Here is a 22,326-nt window from a genome sequence, read left to right as displayed (position 1 = left end):
AATGACCAAAGTGCACGGGGGCAGGGAAGGAGGCTGGGGTAGGTCACACAGTGCATCTCAAGAATCACATTATCGGCCGCCCTGAAACGCAACATGGCTGTTTCCAAGCAACCACCTGCCTCTTTTCAGCCATGACAGAGGTAAAGAACACGTACATTAAAAACTGAAAAAGGAAAAGCAGAGAGAGAGAGAGAGAGAGAGAGAGAGAGAGAGAGAGAGAGAGAGAGAGAGAGAGAGAGAGAGAGAGAGAGAGAGAGAGAGAGAGAGAGACCAGGATCCTATCGCCAAGCTTCTCTATTAAATAAGTATAAAGCGGGTCTGGTGTGGACTACTGTCGACTGCCCCCCCCAACCCGCAGTCACAGAGGCTGCCATGTGGAGCATGTTAACCACAAAGCCCGGCCTGCAGGGACCCCCTGCTACACGATCATCTTTATTGACCACCTTACGCAGAGTGGTGCTCCCTTACTCGGGGAACTGCTGCAGGGGGGGGGGGGGGGGGTTAGGGCTGGGAAAGGAAGGGCCTGATGCTGGCATGACCAGCACTGACACAAAAGCGGGGGCCCCTGATGGTACAGCAGACTCACCAGGTGTCTATATACCTCCAACACGAGGAGCGTCAGCCTGGCAAGCGATGGATGGGGGGGGGGGTGTGGGGGGGAGGGGGCTAACCCATCCCACGGAGCTTCATGCACACGGTCAGCCGATTCAGCCGACATGGTCACACTGTCGCACACAGAGCCTTTCTTCTCCAGCAAACCCACCGTATTGTGAGGCTCCGTGTCTCCCAGGGACAGACAGCAGGATGGAGGCCCAGCCTGACAAACTGTGGCTATATACATCCTCTGTTGCCCGGGAGAGCGGCTGGATCCCAGCGCGGTGCGTGCAGAGACAGGGAGCACCTCCCCCTTTATCCTGAGCTCTCTCCTCCAGCCCGAAGCCCTGCTCTGGGGCAGCAGGTACAAAGTTTCCTCTGTCCTGCCCAGCTGGGGGCTGCGCTCTGAAAAGCAGGGCCCCCACTTCATCAGCACAGAGAGGCCATTGATAGAGACTCGCCGTGGACATGTGGGGGCCGCTGGGAGACATTAATGAACTGCTCAGAGAGAGAGAGAGAGAGAGATGGAGAGAGGGAGAGATAGAGACAGAAAGAGGGAGACTGGAAAGAACACAGTGAAAGATAAGGGAAAAGAAGAAAAAAAATGATGAGTATAAACGGATAGAAGACAGATGAGTGAAGGACCGAAGGACAAAAAACCCATAACTAGAAGCACGGCCCTTCCTGCTCCAGCTCGAAATAACAATGTCCGCCGCTCCTTCCTGGAAATATAACCAAACAAAAACAAACGCACAAAGAATTTTTCCAGTCGCTCTCCGCAAGGCAAGAACAGGGAGGACACGCTTAGCTGGATGAGCCGACCCCGCAGCCAGCAGGTTGCCGCTGAACCATGGCTCACAGCTAAACCGGCCCACGGCAGTGACGCCATGGGACGGCGCCCCCCGCTGGCCTTGCCTGTAATCCAACAACAGCTCCATAACATCCTACAGCAATTAAGTTTGCTGGAATGACAGAATCACCGGGCTGCCAAATTCCGAGAGGAAGCAGGCAATCCAATTAAGGAGGGCAGGACAGAGCTCTCCTAGGCCACGATCCTCGCGTTTCCTGGCCTGCTGTGACAAGAGGTGATAGTTTCCAGGGAGACGTAAATGTCATAATAGGTCATGCCTCTGATCGAGAAAAATATTATTATTGCTCTAGAAAATGTGTCACCTGAGAGTGATGTGGGTCGGCTCTGTTCACGAGGAATAGTGACACAACCAGGGTCAAGGTGGCTTACACACACCCCCCTCCCAAAGGAAACAGATTCTGCTACCTTGAGGGTCAAGAAAAACACTTGGCTTCACCACTGCAGCCAATTCAGTGAAATTAATGACCGTTTTGCAAGGGTATTTCACTGTAGAGGACATGAGTAACATACCAACTTTTATTACTAATGTCTATGTTTATTACTGTCGTCTATGACTAATATAATGTAGAACTGAAGCTGATATAAATAAATCGCAGGGCTCTGATAGCAACTGATAGTTTTAAAAGAGATGAGGGGTATTATTTGTCAAGCATTAACCTTCCTATTTCAGGAATCCTTGTCTGGTACCTTCTGACTGGAAGTATGCTAATATAATGTCCATATTCATAAAAAGGGATAGAAGTAATCCATCAAGCTCTAGACCAATGAGTTTAATTGCATAACCGGAAAAGTGATGGAAGCTATAATCCAAGTGAAAATGGTAGATTACCTGGATTCAAATAACATTCTGAGGGATAGCCAACATGGATTTACGAGAGGTAGATCCTGTTTAACTAATCTACTAGAGTTCTTTGAGAAAGCTACAAGAGAAATTGATCAAAAAAAGGCCTATGATGTGATCTACTTAGATTTCCAGAAGGCCTTTGATGTTGTCCCCCACAAACGGCTCTTGCTTAAGCTCAAAGCTGCAGGGATTTTAGGGACTGTAGCAGCTTGGATTGAAAACTGGTTAACAGACAGGAAGCAGCGGGTAGTTAAAGGCAAAATGTCATATTGGGCCTGTGTTTATAGAGGGGTACCACAGGGTTAAATTTTAGGACCATTGTTCTTCCTAGTTTACATTAATGATATTGACACCAATATATACAGTAAAATGGCTAAATTTGCTGATGACACCAAGGTAGGTGGTGTAGCAGATACTGATCTAGCGGCACAGAAGCTACAGCGGGATCTTGATTTGATTAGTGACTGGACTGATACCTGGCAGATGAAATTTAATGTAGACAAATGTCAGGTAATGCATGCAGGGAGCAGAAATATAAAAGTACAGATATTTTATGGGTTCCACTGAAATAAAGGTAGCTAATTATGAGAAAGACCTCGATGTATATGTTTATGCTTCCGTGTCCCACTCTCGCGAGTGTGGGGAAGCAAGAAAATACGCCAATAGAATGTTGGGTTACATCTCTAGGTGTGTGGGGTTTAAGTCAAGGGAAGTGATGCTATGATTATACAATTCCTTGGTAAGACCCCACCTAGAACATTATATGTAGGTTAGGCCACCGTACCCTAAAAAGGACATTGCTGCCTCACAAAGGATTCAATGCAGGGGGACGTGATCCAGGTATACAAGATTCAGGTGTAGATGCTGTTTAACCAAATAGTTACTGCAATATTAGTTCAAAGGAACTCATGGCCATAGATGTAAATCATTTTAAACTGGATTAGAGAAAGCACTTTAGACAACTTGTAGTTAGAATATGGAATAGTCTTCCTGCTAGTGTAGTGCAAGCTAAAACCCTGGGTTCCTTTAAATCAGAGCTAGACAGGATTTTAACAACTCTGAGCTATTAGTTGAGTTCTGCCTAAACGAGCTTGATGGGGCGAATAGCCTCCTCTTGTTTGTAAATTTTTTATATTCTTATGAAAGAGCTGAAGAGAGAGAGAGCCCAGAAGATGGCCAGTGGCCCCCGGGACCTGGGCAGCGGGGTGGGGGGGGGTCTCGGCGTTCAGTGTCACATGAGAGGGTCTCTCGCTCTCTCGCTCTCTCTCTCGCTCTCTCGCTCTCACGCACAAACCTGCTGTGCTACACAAAGACAGGCTCACAAAGTGAGAGAGAAAGAGATGGAGGGCAGGAGCAAAATGGAAAACAAAAGGCAAACGTAGCACATCACTGCAGCCATGTGATTGACACCTCAAGGCCACACCCACTGCAGGCAGCGTCAGCATAAATAGTGAGGCCACACACACCCCAGGACACGTTTCACCCATGAGCTGGCAGAGACATGAGAAATACCCGGTTTGTCATCATGCCTCACAGGAGATGCCAGACGAACGAGGCTCAGTGAGGACCACTAACAGTTACGACCAGCAGCAAGCTCCTCGAGCATGAAAGTGGAGTGTATTGGTGCCCACTTCACCATGCAAAGGCAGACAGGGGCTTTTCTCTGCCTCACATCTTAATATGGCCATCAGCGATCAAGACGGAAGCGAGAACGAGCCTGATTCACAGGACAGACATCACCCACATGCTGTCCGTCAGGATTCGCGAGGTGAGGCCCACCATGACGCCGGTTCCATGACCTCCAAACCCTGACCAACCCCCCCCCGCTGTCCCCCAACACCTGCCTATGGGCTGGGTAGGATCCTCTCACTTTCAGCAAACGAGGAATCTTACACCTCTTGCCAAAAAAAACCCTTTTGGCAAGAGAGTGATATCAGGATGTAACCCTGCACCCACGGCTGGGATTTCTCCACCGGAGGAAGAGGCAGGAATGTTTGGGGGAGGGCGGGGATGTGCAGGCAGAGGCTGGGACTCCCCAAAAAGAAATTAAACAAACAGCCTCTGTACACTACAAGGAAAGTTGGGGACACATCACTTCAGATAAAAAAAAATTTAAAAAAATAAGTACCGGACTGGAGCAATGGGAGACCCTGGTTGAGAAGACGGAGGCACATTTCCTCCGGGAGCGACAGCAGCAGCCCACCTCCCGAGCCCCGGGGAACCCGATGGCAGTATAATCCCCAAACCACGGGGGAAACTTAGCTGCATGTTATTTTAGCAGAAAGACGTGGTTACACCTCCGAGAAGGAAGCCGCAGGCAGAACTATGGCCTCTTGTGGTTGTCCTCCCAAGACCCTTACACTTACACACACACACACACACACACACACACACACACACACACACACACACAAACACAAACACACACACACACACACACACACACACACACACAGGCCCATCACCAGGAGGTACTGACAGCTATATACCCGGAAGATTCTCACCCCCAGTCAGCAGGGGACAGTGAAAGTGACTACAAGGACGTGTTTAACTGCAGAGCAGAGTTCATTCGACACATTTAGCTGTTCTAAAATTGCCGCGTAAAACGACGTGGCACCTTAGAAGACAAGACGAGAAGGACAGATAATTAAAAGTGGATGAGGAAAAATTTGCCTCATGGGGTAAGAGGGAGAGAGACAGACAGAGAAAGATATACGCAAAGAGGACTGAATAGCAGCAGAATAGATGAGCTTGCAGGCGGCAGAGCCATCAGACTCGGAGTCTGGGGTACCCACCACCATTCAACCTCGGTTGTGAGCCCCCACACGGTATGACTGATTTTAAAAAACACACTCCCATAAGCTGATCCTCGTTACCGCGGCGCCCACCCGGTCACAGTGGGCACTTGTCCGCACTCGCCTGCGAGCTCCGCTTTCGGTAACTGAATAGCAGTACGACCACAAAGCCCCAGGCATGACAGATTCAGACAGGGAGTACAAGGAGGGGGCAAGCATTTGGTACGGTGCTGAAAGAAAGAGCGCTGCAGAGACAAAGCGAGAAGCGAGGCACAGACCTGTGCCTCCATCATCAAAAAAAAAAGTCTGAAAAGCACTTTGCAGCAAAATCCATATTTCACAGGAGCAGCTCACCGACTCTGAACAGCAGGAGTCTAAGTGGAAACCTGAAGCCGCTGCCAGGAAAGCTTAGCGCTTCCTACAACCCCCCGCTGAGCCGGGGGCCTGCATGGCGAGGCTGCCCCTGCGTGGTCCGGCCGGCACGGAGAGCATCCTGCCCCAAGACGCAGCCCAGCGCCACCCATATTGCCAGTGCACAACCCCTGGGCCTGAGGGGGTCTAACAGGTCAGCGCCAAATGGCGCCAAAGAAATCCAAACCGCCGGCAGGGATTCCCAGGTCTGCGATGCCGGCTAAAAGGTCCCACGTCTCACTTGAGAGCCACTGCCAGGGCCAGGACTGAATGAAACATGATGGAATCACGATAATAAGCATGTGAGTGACAGTCTGCAAACATCTTAATCTTATACCAATGTTTACACTAAGGAGGAAGGTGGGGGGGGTTAAGATGATAGAAATAATCACAGTTCAAAAGGCGGGGGAGGGTGGCTGCACATCAGATGACACATGGAACTATTAACGAGACGCACCCAGGCATTTTCTGGGCAAATGCACACACTTTAATCATGCCGATCGCACCGTTTTCTGAAAATACTTCACTGTGAGGCAAAGCCAAGACCGCAGCTGAGGAAGGAAACCCGAGCATCGATTCGTTGTGTGCGTTACTAAAATTAAATTGTAGGCTTTTTCTTTAGAGGACTAACACTGCGGCTCCATTTAAGTCTCTAAATGGATCCCTCAGTTAAACAAGGCTTTCAGAAAAAAATCAAGTAGTGAGACTGAAATTAAATTATGGAATGGGGGGGGGGGGGGTACAGAGTGACCCACAACAGCCTGGTGTTAAACAGCTCATGTCTATGGAAGAAACAGCAGAACAAGACCCCCCCCTGACCTTCCTACTCAAATACGAGATGAGAGCATTGAATTCTGGGACGTTTACAGGTTTGTGGCGAATCCCGCGTTCGAACCGGCTCAGCAGAGCACTCAACCCAGCCCAAAACTGACCCGAGGTGACAAACAGGCACGTCTGGGGCACCTCGCTTGCACCAAACCAGCTACCAAGAATCTGGCAGCTCAACCAACAGGCGGCCAACTGGGGGGGCCCAAAATAGCAGCCCTGGCACAGCGGCATAACCAGCGAGTGGCGCAGCACCAGCAGCGTGTAATTTAAAAATAAAAATAAAAACGTAATACTGAGAACAGAGCAGAGTTGGGCACTTCGATGCCACTGAGCGCCGTGGAAGGAAAAGGAAACTGTGCTTGCAAATGGGGTGCGGGGGTGTGCGGACACCTGAGATATCCACGGTAAATGCGCGTCCTCCCCCCCAAGGTGATGCTGCTAATTAGTCCTGAGGCTGAGCCTCCTGCGCTGCCTCTTAAACACATTAAAGGACCCACAGAAGCCAAACAGGAAAGAGCATATCAAGCTCTGAATGATATCGTAGCATGAGGCTGGGGGGGTGGGGGGGGGGATTGGTTTAGAAGATGAGGCACAATATGGGTCAAAATTACACCTACAGTCCACCTGCAGAAGAGTGCAGACGTCACCAGACGGCACTGAGATTAAAGCATGGCATGGCTGTCGTGTTGGAGCTCATCGGGGGCACAGAACCCTCAAAGGGGAGCACGTGGAGGGGAGGGGGACGAATAGGATGTTGGAGAAGCACGGGAGTGCTGCTCAAAATATTGCAAACGAGTATTATGACAGAAGATAGAAGGGGCAAAGACCAAGAATGTGCCGTTCGGGGCATCTGCTGTGAAAACAAATTACAGATGAGATGTTGGATGGAAGAATTCAGGAGCGAAATGGCTTGGGTACAGTTTAGCTGCACCTGGTTTTCTGTTAAAGCAGAGATGAAGAGGGAGGGAGGGAGAGAGAGAGAGAGAGAGAGGGAGAGAGAGAGAAGGAGAGCGAAAGACCAGGACAGAGAAGGAGCTGCTGTGAAGGTTCAAAACATCCAAGTGGAAAAACCAGTCGGGATGTAGAAGACGCCCTTCATCATCCTTGCCATCCATTCCGATCCGCTGTGCTTAAGGCCAATGGCACCCCGACCCAGGACAAAAGCTGCTCTTTTCTTTCTGTGTTTATCACTGCCCATATTTCCTGTGTGCTCGGGGTTCCGGGTGGCCGGGGGGAGTAGGAGGGAGTTTACACAGGAATACACACAGTCAGCTTCCCCTGCATCCGGCGGCGGGCTGGTATCTCACTGAGCACATTCACCGCGGGGCCATGTACACACAGCTGGGTTCCGGGGAGCCGCCCGCCCTCACGCCGCAGGCCCGCCCTAGAGCTGCGGCCAGCCAAATCGCAACATAAGCACTGACCTCAGCCATCAAGAACATGTGGACTTGGGGACTTCTGGAACCCAATGGCAAACAGCAGGTCGCCTGAATGGCAGTAAATACCTCTCCCAGGTACAACAAGGAGAGAGGCCGTCTTCCGTTCACACAGTGGACAGCCCAGAGCGACCTTGACGGGACGCTATTATCAACACCGGTCACGTCCGCTGTGCCGTCTGATTAAATCTGTAGTTGCACGTCTGCAATAAGGCGATGCACAGCAGTGGGGAGAACACAGAATAGCTTACGGAGGAAAACGGGGTACGACCGTGGAAAAAGCAGGGCTAAGGGACTTGGGCAAGGGCTCACATCAAGAGTGTTAACATAGCAAGAGGTGGTCGCAACATAATTCAAGGGCTCTCGGCTGGGATGGGAAGGCGTTCATATTTAGAAGGAGATCCCGTTTATTCAAGCTGAGACCAGTGAATTACAGTAAAACAGCCGGTCCGAGGACAGCTGGGGGAGCCTCGCACACATCTTGAAATCCGCTTACCCATGCACAGACACACGTGAAGCAGGCTGGCGTGTCATTAAGTTTTACTATCCCTGCCGCGTTCCAGCCCTCCTCAATGAGACACAGAGATTACACACTTTCCACAAGCAGCTGCTCACAGGCCCCATCAGCCACGCATCATCCGGCCGATTTCCTCCGCAGCCCACTGATTCACAGGCGCGGAGTCCTTCTGGACCACTGGAGACCAGGACAAGTGTTCCTCTTTGACCTGAATCGCCCCGAGTCTGTGTGCGTGTGGGCAAATATATACATTACATTGTGGGGACCAAATGTCCTCTACAATGTCATAAAAACCTGTCATTTTGACCTTGTGTGAACATTTCTTCCGCTCCCCATAACAGGAGAGTCAGATTTTTACAAAATTTACAGCAATCTAAACAATAAAAATTCAATAGACTTGTATTTTGTTTGGTTACTTATGGTTAAGATCATCATTGTTAGGATAAGGGGTTTTTCCATAGAAATCAATTAAGAGTCCTCACAAAATATACATTCAAACGTATGTGTGTGTCTTTCAGGGTCACAGGAGGTTGGCTTTAGTTAGACAAATCTTATCTATATTCAGCTTAGCAGGTTAACTGCTTAACCCATGGGATTGTGTTATACAGCATTATGGCAGGACAGTAACGAAAGGAAAGAGCATGGCAGGCTAATGACACACCGAAATGAAGACCACCCTTTCAGGGAGCTCCCCTTATTCAGAGAGGGCATTTTTGGACTCGGCAGTACAACAGCACTGCCCTGTCGCCGTGGGACGACAAGCTAAGGGCCTCTTTTCCTGCAGTCTTTGTGCAGAGGCAAAAAAAACAAAAAACAAAACAGGAAGCACTTGCTGCCACATCCGCTGAGCACGGCACCGAGGAGGAAGCACAGGCCGCCTGTTTGAGAACGCGCCAGGAAAATGCACAGCTCCGCGACAGTAACTGGACAAACCCTGGCTCACCACTGGAGAACTGCCATCACAGTCAGACCACCCCCCCCACCCCTTGGATTTCTGCAGATTTATGCACAGTCAGATAGCCCCCCAGATGCCTAATATAAGTAGCCACACCAACCTGAAGAACTTCAAGAATCTACTGAAAACTGTCCCACTGACATGAATGATGATAAGATAAGTCCAAGGACACCCTGTGGGAGCGAGTAATTCTCCAGACTAGAAATATGGATTGTACTCTCACCCCCCCCCCCCCCACAACTTCAAAAAGACCCTGAATTTCAGACAAACCCTGCACATCTAAGCCACTCCCCCAGGAGCTGGGTCAATGCAAATCCTCACGGGGCTCCCAGTAAACTCCAATTAAAAAGCATTTCATGATTTCAACGAGTCGGAAAGATGCTTATGAAATGAGAACTTCTGATCCGTGAGCTTCACCCCTAAATCGCCTTTGAATCTCCTGCCATCTACAAATGAGATACCATACTTTAATAGTAATACTCAAAATACATATTCTATTCACTAACAATATGACAACACAAAGACCTGGGCGAGAGGCTGGCAGACGGATGGACTGAATGCAGTGCCTGAGTTCTGGAGGAGTCCACCCAGCGCTAGGTTCTGGCCGCTTGTGAGGTGACTTGTCTTAAAAGTGGTCCTTGATCTACTTTGTTTTCTGGTTCCAGGCCCATTTAATGACCAAGAGCTTCCAAATCACCAGGCGCACAAAAATGGGAGAGACATGAACTGGTAACTCAGGCCCTTCACCCCACAGTGTGCTGTAATCAGAGTACAACTCGCCTGCCAGTTACCGCTCACCGTTAGCTCACGCATAATAAGGCTTTGTTTGGGGGCTGCGGCACTCCTCCATTCAGCCCCCCCAGACCACTCCACATCGCATTTATCGTCAGGGAGACCTCAAAAGCTCGGCTCATTTTCTATGTACCTTTACAAGACCTGATGGCAAGGGGGATGAGTGTCAATCTGAAGACCCTAGGGCTGAATAGGTACATGGGGGGGGTGGTGGAGAAGACACAAAGACCACCCTGTCTACCACATCTGAAGTGGACTGAATTTTAAACATTTCCTACTTGCAACCATCAGCATCACTGCAGAACATTTTCTCTGACCTTGTAGTCATACTTTAAACCCTAAACAGGAATCACTGAGAGGTGAATATCAGCATTTTTGGACCGTGTGATTAGTAGCCCTGCCTTTGTCTCTCCACAGCGCTCCTGCGAGTCGTTCCGAAACATCTGGTAGGACCCACATATGCCTTCTCAGCAATCTATACCGGCTCCCCAGTGGAAAGGTGCAGCGTAAGCCCGTCTTCCGACACAGCGAGGGAGCTCTGGACCACGAGAAAAGCGGACTCGCGCAACACCGGGGACGCACTGGCCCCCATGAGAAACGAAGCGATGCATTAATGAACAAATCCGCATAGTTCAAGACGAGCTAGTCGCTGTGGCGCTGCTCAGACACGCCGATTGCTCTTCGAGCTTGCAGGCAGTGGGGCTCAAGAAAGGAAGACGGCTTTAATTACTCCCGAACAGCGCTGTTAATTAAAGTGGGGGGGGGGGGGCTCCGCAATTAGAATTTCATTAATGGCACATCTTTCAAAAGGGGGCTGTTTACTGGCCTTTCCCGGCACAGCAAACCTAAACAATAAAGGCTTTAAACTAAGCGTCAGCTGTTTCCTTAAGGTCTTACCATCAATGTCGATGCTCGTAAAATCTCCAGAACATACAAACCAAGGTACCATTACTCGCACTTACAAATGTTAAGACAAAGAACAGCATATCCTGAGATTACTGGACCAGAGCTCATTTTTACTTAGCCAATCTTCTCAACTGTTAATCCTAGAGGAATTATATCACTTGAGGGCCTTATCAGGATAACCAGTGCTGAATGAGGTGAAGGAGGGTTTGACTGTCACACAAATGCCATACAAAACAGACATTCATCTCCATAATCCCATCAATCAAATAAACGGGCTCCTCCGTATGGCCGCATTAGCCATTCCTGGCGTCAGCATGGGCGCGGGACGGGCGCCGACACCTTCCAGGGGTGTGGATGGCCGAATCTTGTTGTAAACACAGGCTCAAAGCTCCCACATCCCCTGAAACCCTCCTAAGACCTGGCCCTGAGCGTGACCACTCCCTGAACAGGATCTGCTGACATTCGAGGTAGGGAGGGAGGGAGACAGGGACACCAAACCTGTCCCGGTGGATTGTTTAGGCTCAGCTTTCCAAGACTTTATGGTATACGTTACAGAAGTACAAACCGTCACACTGAATCACAGCTGATGAAATCTCAGAATTACTCCTACTGGTCCTTGCTTACAGTGCTCACAGAAAGTCTTGAGACGCTTGCTTAATTCAGTAAAAATAATGCAAAAAATAAAAAAAAAAATAATTCTTGCTCTTATAACAAAAAACATTGCTTTATTCATCCATCCATCCATTTTCCAAACCGCTTATCCTACTGGGTCGCGGGGGGGTCCGGAGCCTATCCCGGAAGCAATGGGCACGAGGCAGGGAACAACCCAGGATGGGGGGCCAGCCCATCGCAGGGCACACTCACACACCATTCACTCACACATGCACACCTACGGGCAATTTAGTAACTCCAATCAGCCTCAGCATGTTTTTGGACTGTGGGGGGAAACCGGAGTACCTGGAGCAAACCCCACGACGACATGAGGAGAACATGCAAACTCCACACACATGTGACCCAGGCGGAGACTCGAACCCGGGTCCCAAAGGTGTGAGGCAACAGTGCTAACCACTGCAACGCTCCCTTGCTTTATTCATTTACTATAAAAATATCACGTTTGAAACAACCAGCATGTTTTTTGGTAAATCATTAATTTAATGTAGTAATAAATTGAAACCCAAATTATAGCTAACAGTTGAGTTAAAAAAAAAAAACATTGATATGCAGTGTCATCGGATGATTTTTTATTAGTGACACCTTTGCAATGACATTTGTGGTTAGTGTCCATTTGAGAGTCAGTGACTACAATTGCAATTAATAGTAAAATGGCGAGATCAGAACTGAATGAGTGAAAAATTATCACATTTAATAAAAAGAAAATAACTGCACATATCTTCCACACAGACAAGTTAAACGTTGTATGTCAGTAAGTAGGCTTTTGTTATGAAACCAATACATTTTTACAGCAAGCATCCCAAGAGTTTGTGAGCACTGTATGTGCATGAAAATCTATTTAATTTTCACTGCCCCCCATTTTTGCTAGACAGAGACACATTAATGAACATGTTTTTAAAAGCAATTCTGGTAGATAGAGATTAAATGTCTTAGTGGTAAATGTTTAACACCAGTAAAAACTGCAAACAAAATAGCAACAAAATGCCAATAGGATTTCCTCAGGCAGGAATTACAGTGCTTTTATTCTTACTGGGTCTCTTCCATCTCACTCCCAGTAGAATTGGACTCGGGATTCTGACCGGGCCATTGATTTTCTTCTTGTTAAGCTCTCGCCGACCTTGCAGTCATGGTCATTATCCTGCCGGACGGTCTGCACCCTCCCTGGTACATAGACCATGGCACGTCTTATAAGAAGACCTACCCATAATGCTCCATGTTTCCTCACCCTCTCGTAACAAACATGTCCCTGGCTGATTGGACTGTCCGATATCCCGAAAAAAATCACATTCCGACAGGATTTCAAAATCCGATGCCTGCATGATGGTTGCACATACAGAATTCAGACACGCTGTATGTCTTACAGTCTGGGATCCTAAAGAGTTTATATGCAAGAACACTTATGAGGTTACACCTTCATTCAAAATTTCCCTGCCAGTACATGAAGGACAGCTATGTGCATCTACTGTTTGATGTTGGACGTACTTACACATTTCAAAGATTTGCAAAAACTGGGTGAAACTACCAGACTGGATTTTTACATTTAAAACCAAATAAACGTCTCCTGCATTCCACAGTAGTCCTCTACCTCGTAAAAGCAGCCTCTTTTCAGAGGGTCTCCAACAAGTTAACAATTAAGAAGAGGGAGGAATTGAGGGTTAAACCCTTAAATATGCTTGCACTGCAATTACAGCTCACAAGCAGCGTCAGATAATGTAGCTCAGCAGGCACAGGTGAACAAAAGTCACGAGCCGCACATCAGGGGGGCACAGGGCTATAGTGGCTTCAGAGCATTCTGGGAAATTTACTTATCAGCATAAGGAAACAGCCAGCGAATCAGACCACCCCATGTCAGCGGGTCTTTGGACAAGTGACACATTGTGACAACTTCTCATTCAGACACGTGTCACTTTGAAAAGGAAGTGGACGTGCAAGGAGAGAGGGGCTGGCTTACCTGTGGCGTCACGACCCAAAAAAGAAAAAAAATCCTTCCATTGATCTTCAACTGCAGAGGAATAAGGGTCTGCACTTCTCACTATGGCCCGTTAGAAGGCAACACCAATCTTTTACAAGTACTGCTCTAAGTTCTTCTTTATCAAGCACTGTTATTGCCAGGCTGACTGCTAACAGGCCTGTTATTAGCCTGAACCCTTCTGTGTCTAATAGGCACAGTACAGCTCTGAGATGGGGGTAAGGAGCAGGGCAGCAGAGGACAAGCTAACCCCGCACACGTACCCTTTTGAGTCATGTGTACTTACAGCTCTGCTTCTCAGTCTGGGCTCCACTGCTTGTTCAGCCCGCGCTGTCTGTCTGGCTTAAAAAGGTTCTGCAAGAGAAGGAATGGAAAATAAAAAAATCGGGCACGCCAAACGAGGTCAGCAGATGCACAAGACACACAGGCAGTTTCCCATAACGGGGTTCTGACAAGGGAAGGCCCAGCGTGAGAAATGGATGGGTGACACAGTGATTAATGCACTAAAAGCATCCAAGAACAATAAAAATAAAAAAAATGTGTGTGTGGGGGGGGGGGGGGGAGTGGTTTCTAATGAAAGCCGGTAGCGGGTATCAAATCTGGGCACTCCGGCTCGGGAAGCCTCAGGCACCTTCGGAACCTGCCCTTCAGCTACCAGGGGTTACAAACGCCTTGGGCTCCATCTCTGCCTCTCTAGGGATATCTGCAGAGGGGGCCACCATCATTACCCAGCCAACCCCAGCGTAGATTCAGCTCGTCCCAGACATAGCATCTGGGTTCCAGGTTGCAGGAAGCCACACTCTGCTGAGGGGACATGCCAACCTGACAGAACTGCATCCTGGTAACGGATCTGAAAACAATTCTACCCGCTGCTTTAGTGTGTGGCGTGACGGGGAGCGACACGCACACAAGAGCCGGCTTGTTCCATACGGTTCGGCGTGGTCTTGAGCAATATGCCTCGAGAAGCATCACAGATTGAGGCACTCAAAGAACTTTCAGGTTCACTGGGTCCCCATCACATTTTTCAATAGCAGGCAGCCTAACCGGAGCCATATATTGTTACACCAACTCTGCCAAAAACCGGTTTTATCCATTTCTCCTACAGCTCTGCCTTTCAGGTGTCTAAAGACCCACCCCCCAAAAAACCCACCAATATCTCGAGGAACAACAAACAGTTGAAGGCATCAGGCATCTGGAGCTTTCAGAACCTCTAATTACCTCCAGGAATAGCAGTTCAGGGATCTCAGATGTTCACCACATGATCTCAGATGTTCACCACATTCTCAATTAGTACATTTGCTCTTCAGGACAGCTCTTGGTTAACTGCCTTCAGTGACTCCTCACTAGTAGCTCTTTAGCTTATATGGGATGCATGAGAGCTGACACCCATCAATAAGCTGCCGAGAATATTTATTTAAAAACATTGTAAGGTGTGACTACTTATGATGCAATAAATCAGACTCCACCAAAACTGTTCAACACTAACCACAAGAACACAAAAGGTATGAAGAAAGGTAAAACCGTATTTAAATAAAACGACTTATTTGCTAAGATAAAAATGCTCTTTGGCCACAATAACAACAGGCTAGGTGACTTTTCAGGGCTCCTCATCTCTGACTAATTCCAACAGCACATGCACTTCTGCCTCAGTGACAGACATTTTCTTCCTGTTAGACAGTATAAAAAGTTTGAGGCTCAGAGACTCTTAACTGTCATGTATCCGGGGTCTCTGGAGGATAGACATTTGGGAGCGGTAGCTGGTGACTTCCTGAAAAAAGAACATCAATCCGAGAGGAGTGCCTTGAGGAACCAACAAGGGATTAGAGTACCATTTATGCCTTTGTGGGCCCCCCTCTGTTAAACCCATAGCATCCTGAAAACTGGGAGCTACATTCACAGCACCGCTGCCAAGGAAAAGGTTCAGCCTCACGAGCTGGATGACTGGCCGGTGTCAGATAAATTCCTGCCTTTTTCTCCTGGATCCCATTCAGGGCTAACAGACATTATATTCCTTGGCCCACTCTCTGGTTTCATTTGTCTTCCTTCCAAAGTCTTCTCAAAAGCATCTGGGCCAATCTGCTGCAGACTGGATCAAAACTCCATCTTGGCTACGAGAAGCTTACAAATAGTTTAAACATGGTCTACGGGCAGACAGACAGGCAGGCCGGCAGACAGACAGACAGGTACCACTTCTAAACAATGCCATTAAAAAAGAACAAGCTCCCCTAGTCTCCAAACGTCACCTTCTTCTACGAACTCAGCCTCAGGCAACACCAAATTGAGGTTTCCTACTGCAAGCAGTAAAGCTGTTCGTCACCTCCGATGCTGCACACTAAGCAATTCAGTAGGGGGCAGAGTCAAGACTGTTCTCTCTATAAATAATAATGAAGAAATTTCTGCAACTTTCCAAACATTAAGCAGGACCGCCAACGTTACTCTGGTCATCAATACCAGATTATAGACTACCTGGAGGAGATGCAAGGTGAAGTTACACTGACACACACACACACACACACACCACACACACACACACACACACACACACTCACATACACTGAAGGGCATCACTGCAGTGTAGGCTCCTGTCCCACTGCCCTTCAGAGAAGACAAAGCCAGTGAGGGTGACCACAGGTTCATTCCTTCCCTTTACTCGAAGTTGGCCGTGGTGGTAATGGGGAATGGAAACCGTAAATCTCAGGTTGTGCAGCTGGGCTCGCCGCTCAGGAACTGGAATGGGGGCTGGGACACAACTGCAGAGACTGCTTACCAAGACCAGAAAAGCAGTGGGGGTCTTTCTGCAGGAAGATCTTGAATAACTTCGGTAATTAATCAAGTAATACACTGGAGGCAGGAAAACTATTCTCTGAAAACAGGCAGACTGATATTCAAAATCAGGTTACTCAAACAGCTAATGAAGTATTTTTTTTTGCACAAGGAACAGAAGAATAACGTTGATGAAACAAACTTTTATCCCAACATGCATGTTGGCATGAAGATGCACACTGTGACCCCAACTTTGCCTGTCTCACTTTCTAAAGCCTCACTGATTCCCCGATGATCCAGATTCAAAACATCAGTCGAAAACATCGACTGAAGCCGGTAAACGAGACACGACGCGTCAGGACGGCGGGTTCGAGGCCACAGGTCCTCCTGAAACTCCAGCTGTCACTGCACTATCAAATAAAAGCGTTCAGAAAGCCGACAGACAGCACGCGGCGCGGAACAAAGCAGACTGAGCCACGGCTCTCTGTGGCCGTGCCCTGCCAGTCACCCCTGCCTGAAGAGAGGGGCACAGCTACCGTGGGCAGGCCGGCATCCGGAGGCCAGAAACAGAACAGAGTGGATTAAATTACAGGCCTTAAAAACAAAAACCACATCGTGTGAGAAGGTAAACGATAGCATGCCGGTATAAACGTTTTTCACTGGGCCCCCACCCCCACCGAATCCACCACTGCCATTAGCACGGAAAGGCTTGACAGGCACGCAAACACCTGCTGCAACTGATGAGAAACTACATCTCCCTGACCGCCTGACATCGCATGCCCCCACTCAACAGCTGCCCCCCCCCCATCCGGATGAACCTCCATCTGAATCTACATATGACAATTAGAGGGTAGTAATGACTCCTACTGAAGCACCGGAGGAAAGGTGTAATTTTATATCGAAATACCATTTAATTAAGCAGTCCGTTTCACTGTGCTGACAGGCTTTTCTTGATCTGCATACGAGAAACATTTCAGCAAATTATAAACTTCACCTGTTGACTTAAACAACATATATTAAAAATAAATGCCAATTTAAAAAAAAAAAATGCTCAATCCCTGCTGTCATTTTCACTCAGGTTGCCAGGGAGACGGGCAGGCGCTCCCCTTTGCATGGGATGCCTGGGAACCCTAGGCATGCTGGGAACTATTATATCAGGCAGTAAAAACCAGAGGCCAAGCAGCCAGGAATAAATCATTCAACACACAGGAAGCCAGCCAGGAAGAAAGGTCTGGAAAAGCATGGCTGCTCATTTGTTAGCGTGATTCATACCCGGCACCTGGGGAAGGCTGGGAATTTTCCCCGCATAGGCAAACACATAAATAAGTGTAAATAAAAACTCGGGAGACCGAAGTGTCACCATTTCGGACAGACTTTTTAATTGGACTGCACTTTCACAGAAGGTCATTGGCTAAATTTAGAAGGGTAGGTTGCCTGGCCTGACTGTTCTCATTAAGTTATCCTTTAAAAGCATAGATATCTGTTGTCGGGGGGTTTCCTTGGAGGTGGTGGCACAAAGGAGGGGGTGAGATACTTCCAATGGGTGAGGAGACCGCACTGGTGAGAAGGGCCGACGCTGTTCAGTCCTCAGCCTGCGATCAAATATTTGGGAGGTGATTTGTGGAATTTCCCATGATCCTCTCCTCTAAGGCTAGGCAGGAAATGATTACATAGAGAAGGAAGCCCATGCACCACTCAGACAGGAAGAGCTGCTAGCATTCGCCCCTGGAGCTGCCCGGGTGTCAGGAGGAGAAAATGTTTAGTGGGGTGGGGTAAATTTTCTTCTTTACTAACCCCCCCCCCCCCAAAACTGGAATGCTCCCACTGGGCAGAGCCGCGTAATGGGAGCACTGGACTGGTCTGGCAGGAACTGGAAATCAGTTCTACCCCCCATCCAAGTGCCTCCTGGCCACTGTAGACCCGCTGTCCTTTTGTTTATATCTTTTCCTCCTTAGTTCTCTCCCGCAAAATGGACAAACTGCAGGGTTAAGCGATGCTAGTGAGCTTAACCGGCTCACACCTGTCACCCCATCACAGGATCAGCACTGTCGACCCCTTAGGAGACCACGAGGTACAGCCTGTATGCGGCCTCACCCTGGGGGGGGGTAAATCATCCGAGATAAACAATGCAATCGCTACAAGCAAGGGTCGCCACGGAGACCCCATTCAGTCACCAGCAGTTATTAACCTGGCTGATGGTCAAAGTCCGGCTGCAGGTCAGCAGCAGGAGGTGGAACTACTAGTTAACATGGAAATCAAACGTTAACGAGACTCCATTGAACATGACCACCTCACTTTCAGGGGTGCCGTCAGTGTAGACAGGTTTGTGGATACAGCCGCAAGCTTGGGTGGGGGGAGGGTTCCGCGGTCACTGAAAATGACACAAAGTTTTAAAACAGACCGTATGGCCAGTCCCCACATGGCTGACCATGTGCCATGCGGCCCCTGCTTACCCCTGACCACTGCCTGGGGCCTCTGCAGTGTATACCAGGCCAGAAGTCCGCCTATACTGGGAGCCAATGTCCTCGATTCTACCCCCCCCACATCAAAGGTCAACAGCAGCCATACAAAGCACCCAGCGAACTTCTCCATAGGCCGAGCCAAATCGAGGTGCGGTTTTAAGGGACCAGCGTTTCATATAAGATGTGGTCAGAGCTACCACCCATAATGCCAGATTTCCAGTCCAAATAATCTAAATTAGCAAAGAAAACAAACATGCTTTGCAGTGCATTACTCAGCTGCCAGATCCTTTGGAGGAGAAGACAAAAAAAAAAAAAAGAGACACGAGATGATGACAATAAAAGTAAAAACATTTCCCAATCGTAGGTGGAGTCTTATTTCAGAGCTCAGACAGCTTCTCTCTCACGGCGGTGGAGCCACTATCTGTCCACATCCAGGATTCGACAACCCAGACCAGACCAGGCTTCCACCAACTTCCAACAGTGTGCCAACACCTCCAATGAGCAAGAAGACACTTCTATTAAAAACTGCTCTGGAATCAAAGCAGGGATTGCAAGTTCCAACCTTCATTGTCCCCAAATGATTTGTACAAACTAGTGATTTTGGGGGATTCGGGTGGAGGTGTCATTTCCAGGGAGGAGGAGGTGGGGCCTTTTCATTCTCTTAGCCAATCATATTGTCCTTTTCAGTAGAATATTCCCCGAGACCAAGAAAGGCCTCTCTGATCCTTCGGAGCCACAAAACGGCAGGAGACCGGCCGATCTAATTGGAGCCATGTTCAAACGGGCGGTGTGAAATGGCTTCACTAAGAAAATTAGAGAGCAACGTTTCAGCTGGAATAGCCTCAATGGCAAATGGAAACATAGAGACAAGTACTAGAGCTCCTCTGGGCCTTGGGGTCAAAGGTCAGCAGTTGGGACGATGACAGGAAACAGTCCTTGCTTTAACAATTAGTTTCAACACTGTTGGCTGGCTTCAAAGCCGAAAGAACAGGGTGTAACAGAAACCTGTTGTTGCAGAAGCTTTTCGACACGGAGGACGACGGCCGTGGGTGGATCATCTGGCAGGAACATCCTGGTGCTCATCAGGCTCAAGTAATTTGGGCTTTTGCAGCACAGGACACAGTGCTTAAGTTTAACAGGTGTGACTGAGCATTACTGCTGCAGCCCCCCCCCCCCCCCACACACTTTCCAGCAGATGAGCATCTGGCTGGGGGGGGCAAGAATTGCCGCATCCCCGAACGGAAGAGCTGTGGAAAATTAGCAGGCTCTGCCTTTCAACGAGGGTGTTCGCTAACGAGGCGTGTAATTTGGCATGGTGCAACCTCAGTGGCATTCCTGACCCAGTGTCAGTTTAACTCCTTCGCCTCTGGGCACCGACTCCCTCTCCAAATCAATAGGCAAGCAAAATTTCTACCAGCAGGGAGCATTGCAATGTCAGAGCCACAATCCCGACTTCAACAGCACTCACACACCAAGGCACTGTATCTGTCAGGTGTTCTGATACACTGGGGCACAGTGCGACAACCCAGCACAACAGACCGCCGAAAGGAACAAGGGCCAGCAAGTGCCCAAAGCAGCGAAGGTCTGCATCGCCCCCATCCCAATAAAGCACGTTGTTCAAAATAACAGGTAAACTTCCAACAAAGTACAACCAAAATTACTAAAACGTCAAACCACACCAAACAGCACACAAAAAAAAAAAAATCTTCGGGCCACCCACAGTGCGAAGAAACACAGATCGTGGAGAACCCAGCCACTCCAACCGATAGCGAGACGCCGCAAGTTCCCTGGATCCTGACTATTGTCAGCCCGCAAGCACGACGCCACATTCCAAGCAAGGATGCGGTTGGTTTGTCGACACGACTGCCAGCACAAAAAAAATCGACCAGAGGCACCTGCGAGCTCCAGTTGTTCCACTTGCATCTGAGCACAGGAGCTGAGGAAACCAAAAGCAGGCAGAAACCAGACGCTGACTTCCACAGCCTGAGAAAACCTGAGCAACAAATCATGTAAACAACATCAGACCATCTGGTACTCACCATTACTCACCAGCTTACAACGTCAATATGGTTCTGTGTGTGTTTTTTTTTTCGTTTTATTCAGTAGTCTAAGGAAACAAAGTTGAACAGCCAAGGCTGCAAAAACCAGTTTCAGCTCCCTCTAGTAACACCAGCTTCTCTCTGGCACCCCCCCAATTCACAGGAACCTGTGAAACTGCTCTAGGCAGCCACTTCATTAAAACAACATGAGTCCAATTAAAAACAGTTGTGCAATTAATACACAGATCTGCAGGGGGGCATTTGTGTTTGATGGACACGTTACAGTAAATTACAAACAGAGCAGTGGAATCATGTTACAGGGCTCCTACACTGGGGGAGGAGGGATGGGTGGGGCAGGTGCTTGGCATGCAGTATGATGAAGCTTAGACCATCATTCAGAAGGGCAATGACTAAAATCACCACCCGATGCCCCCTCCATAAACCACTTCACAACTGCAACTGCACGCCACCACAATAAACAGCTTCATGTGGCAGGGAGCGGCAGCCCCAGGAGGAAGAGGTAGCCCGAACCTGGAGGTGAGATCATCTTTGCCAAAATCAGCCCATAAAAACCCAGGTGTGTTTCGGGGGGGGGGGGGGGTGTGGTGGGGGGAGGGGGGGGGGGTGGTGTCAATCTTGTGAGCGCCGTGAGTCACAGTTAAGTAGAGGCCACACTGCCTTCACTGGGGATGATTCATAAAATCAGGAGTCTCAGCAAGATCATCCAGACACAAGAGGATGACAGGTGATGACATTACAGCTGAGGGTTAGACGGAACTCTGTACCCAAGAGAAAAACCTGCCAAAAATTATCTAGAACAAATTTAATTACAGCACAAGCAGCACCGGTCCTCACCTGAGAAATATCACATGCTTGGTTGGTGCAGAGTACGATTTCAAAGTGCACTTCATGCAGCAAGCAAATTGCCAGTATTTTTCCGATATCGGCATTCACCACACGTTTTCCCTTTTAATCCATGTTTCTCCACTTATCCATGTTCAGGGGCTGTGCTGCATTCAGCACTACCTACTGAATAGCCATTCCCCAATCTTTTGTTTTGTAGGATTGCCTATGCAAGCAGTCAGCATCGTAGAAGAATTGTGTCAATGAGTCGTGATTCACATGCCAGGAAGCAATAAAAACTATTTTTCTATGCATCATAGCATGTTAAAAGGTAATTACAACAGAGAACATGAAAAATAAAAATCAATGTTTGGTATCCAGTGGGTTGCTCACAGTGCCGAACACCATTCAACTGGAAGCTTCTGGGTTAAATCAATACGAGGAAGATAGAAAGCAAGAGCAGTAAAGCAGACAAAAAAAATCCTTAGCCAATGCCCCAATTTCAACATAATGCTACTTAAACTGAACTGGTAATCACTGAATGAAAACAGGGGTGATGTTTTTCTGAATGGCATCGCCCACTAAATAAAGATGGTGTCCGGCCAAGTCTTTGTTTGAATAACAAATGA

The 22,326-nt window shown here is 48.5% G+C and overlaps 1 protein-coding gene across 1 annotated transcript in view; it reads right to left on the bottom strand.

Moving 5' to 3' along the window:
- Positions 1-21,397, bottom strand: part of sipa1l1 (signal-induced proliferation-associated 1 like 1) — a 44,966-nt gene extending 23,569 nt beyond the window's left edge. Inside the window, 2 exon segments of the mRNA XM_048974482.1 lie at positions 13,877-13,944; positions 20,855-21,397. The gene's annotated coding sequence lies outside the window, so the exon portion shown is untranslated.
- Between the last annotated feature and the right edge of the window lie 929 nt (positions 21,398-22,326).

Source organism: Brienomyrus brachyistius, chromosome 14 (assembly GCF_023856365.1).
Source record: "Brienomyrus brachyistius isolate T26 chromosome 14, BBRACH_0.4, whole genome shotgun sequence".
Classification (NCBI taxonomy): domain Eukaryota; kingdom Metazoa; phylum Chordata; class Actinopteri; order Osteoglossiformes; family Mormyridae; genus Brienomyrus; species Brienomyrus brachyistius.
The sequence above is the reverse complement of the archived record's forward strand: the minus strand, read 5'-3'. Positions and strand labels throughout refer to the sequence as shown.